Source organism: Lathyrus oleraceus, chromosome 5, assembly GCF_024323335.1.
Source record: "Lathyrus oleraceus cultivar Zhongwan6 chromosome 5, CAAS_Psat_ZW6_1.0, whole genome shotgun sequence".
NCBI classification, from domain to species: Eukaryota; Viridiplantae; Streptophyta; class Magnoliopsida; order Fabales; family Fabaceae; genus Lathyrus; species Lathyrus oleraceus.
Genome location: NC_066583.1, coordinates 48,443,942 through 48,447,516, shown reverse-complemented (window position 1 = coordinate 48,447,516; position 3,575 = coordinate 48,443,942).

Genomic DNA, 3,575 nt, shown 5'->3' with positions numbered 1-3,575 from the left:
ACGTATTTTTGATTTTCTGAATTTTTATTTTAATTGCATTATTTTCAATAATTCATATTAAATTCAATATTGATCCAAAAAATATGGGACTTTCACCAAAAAAATTAAAATATTTTTCTCTTTCATATTCGGAATTAAAATTATTTTTTGGATCATTATTAATATTTTTCATGAATTAGTTGATTTTTCATTTGTTTTTAATTGTTTAAAAATATTTTAAAATGTCCAAAAATTACGAAATTTTTTCAACAAGGTCCTTTGACCTTGTTTGACCTATGATAAATCTCATGGCCATTTCTTTGGTGTTTTGATGAGATTTTAGGAATTGGACAAACCATATTTGATTTAGATGCACTATTTTATTATTTTTAATTGAATAAATGCCAATTATTTTTGTTGACCACTTGTATTGACTTGTTTGAGTTTGCTTATTGTTGTTGGGCCTTGGTCAAGGTTGATTTGACTTTGTCAGATTAATATCATTCAGTAAGACCCTAATTTTGACCCTAAGATCCCTCATGGCATCATATCATTGCTCATTGCATTGCCTCAAGGATTATAGCATGTGTGGCTCCTTTACCCTAGGGTTGGGACTTGTGTAAGTTAATTTGAGACCAACAAGCATGCTTGTATTGTATATTATTGCTTTTCTTATTTGATTACTAACCAAAAGCACAAAAATATGTCACTAACTCTTTTTATTTTGAAGCTCAAGTGATCATGTGCTCCCATGCTCCTAGAAGGCTCCTAAGCTCAATGAAGTGGCTAGATGAAGATGAGAACAAGCATGAAAATGGTCCACAAATCTCCTAATCGTCATATATGTCTCCCAAGTATCTCAATTTTCCAATTTGATCAAGATAACTCAAAGGGCTTAAGGATTGTTTCCCAAAGGAAACCCTAATTCAATTGTGCATTGATTGTGCCTTGCTCATGAAGCAACCTCAACCTATGATCAAATTTAATCAAGGTAAGTTCTTTCATTCATTATTTTATGCATATATGAGCTTATGTGAGTATCCTCAATCATTCATTCATCAAGATTTGAAGTGTGGCCTTGAGAAGTTGACCAGTCAAGTCATCTGACTAAACTAAGATCACTGAGACACAACTTGTGATGTGTTTGCCAAATGAAGATGACCCCAAGAGAAAACATGTTCTTAATAACCGCATGAACAACTTTCATGTTCATCAAAAATACATTTGAAACTTGTAAGGTCATCATTCATGTCAAAACATTATAGGTCATTTTGACTAAAACCCTAATTTTGGGTCAACTTCCCAAGGACCTAACTTCCTTAATTTTTATGATTTTGAGGTGAGACCAAATGCATTGGAAATATTAAGATGTATACTTCAAATTTTATGTTGGAAAACATTTCATAATCCTAAAATAAATACATGTGATAATACAAAACATTATAGGTCACTTTGGACCTAAGTCATTGAATTTGAAAAATATCCAACTTCAAGTGCCCATAACTTTCTAATGAAAAATCCAAATGATTCACAATTTAAGTCTAAATTGATCATATAGAAAAGATCTACAACTTTGATGTTAGAGGTTTTTCCATTTGAGGCTTTCATCATTGAAAAATGAGGGCTTGAAGATGCTTGCTTTTAGTAAAAAAATTCAAAGGGAACCTAGACATGTTTTGTACCCTAAACTTCACAGCCAGTTTTTCATAAATTTCCAACCTCCAAATGAATTTTTTCCCAACATGACTTTTGTTCCTCATTCCAAGAGCTTTCCAACCATTACTCACATGACCATTTTTGGATTTTCCATGTGGGAGTTTCGAAGAGCTTAATGTTTATGCTCATTTTTGTAATTCACATCGTAACTTGGAATGCAAGCTTGTGCAACCTCTTGTGCACGTCCAATTCAACTACATTTAACCTCAGCATGCATTTCCATCCATTCTTGGGCTTTGCAAGCGCCTGTACAGGACCATGCATGAAGGATCCAGGTTTCATGCACACAAGCCAAACACCATCTTGCATCCATTCCAACTATAAATTGAAGCTCATGCTCATTCAAAAATCAACCACAAGGAGATCTGAAACGCTGCTGGATTGAAAACCAAAATCTCACCTAAAGGAATTTCAGTTTTCATTTTCAATTTCAAGCTTGAATTTCAGCATCATTAGTTGATCTTCAAGTCTTAATTCCTTAACCTTGCATCATCATCACACTTCTAGAGCAAGATTGGATCAAAAGCTTGGAGAATTCATGCTGTTTGAAGCTGCATTTCAGAGGTAGAACCTCAATTTTTCTTGATCTAGATCTTGCTGTATGATGTGAATTTCTTTGGTTTTTGTTGCTTTCTGAAGTCCTCATGCATGAGGCAGGTCAGTGGTGGTCTCAATTTTGCAAATCGTGTCATTTCAGTTTGTGTACCATGATCTTAAAGCTCATGTTTCTCTCTAAATAGAAACATTGAGGAGAATCCATGGTTACAGAGGTGATGTACATCACCTCAGCTTCATATTGATACCTTGCTTTTTCATTTTTATTAAAGTTAGAATCCCTGCGCGTGGTGGCCGGAATCAGTTGTCTGGCCGAAGAAGATGGTGGTTTCCACCACCATCCCCACGTGGGAGCTCAAGAGCCATTGGATCTTGTAAAAATGTTTTAACTGTGGCCTTGCATTGTGTTGACTTGTTTTTATCCAAAATGTTACGCGCTTGACTCCGATGCACCGTGTGACCACGCCTCTGAGTCATGAGATATGTGCCACGTCAATTAATGAGATGATCATAGGCCGCTGGTTTTTCCTTATTTTCTTATTTTCTGATTAATTCCATTTAATTCCTTTTATTTTCAAAAATTCATAAATATTTTATTTGAAGTCACAAAAATATGAGACCAATGCCAAAAAAATTCTTGAAAAATCTAGTTTCAAATTTTGATTTTTAATTATTTTTGTGACTTCATTTAATATTTTTTGGGAATTATTTGGTTTTTAATAGTTTTAATTCATTTTAAAATACGTTTTGATATTTGAAAAATCCAAAAATATTTTCTTAACACATATGGATCATGATAAGTCAATGAAAAATAGTCTCGTCAATTTCTTAATTGGTTTGAGATTTATTTGAGATTTTAATTCATATTATGTTATTTTTATTGTTTTTAATTGTTTTAAAATAGTTTCTGATTTCAAAAATTGTTGAGAAAATTTGTCAAACCTTGTTTGCCCATGTTAAACCTATGAGAATTTAATTGGACTTATTGAAGTTGATTTGAATTGAATTTGAGGTTTGACCATATTTTGTCCATTTTATTTTTGCAGTTATTTTTAATTCAAAAATACCAAAAAAAATATGTTTGACTTGTTGACTTGTGACCTTCATTTCTCTTCTGTTTAGCATTGATTGATGATGATCTGGTTCACTTTTGACCAATTGTATTTGACACTTGAATTCTTTTTTTCCATTCATTTCATCTTCATCTCATTTCTTTTTATTTTGGCCAATGAGTTAATCTCTTATGGTTGGTCTTGACATGTGAGAGGCTTAACCTTCTTTGATCCAAATCAAACTCAACTTGACCCAAGATCAAGTGAGTTGCT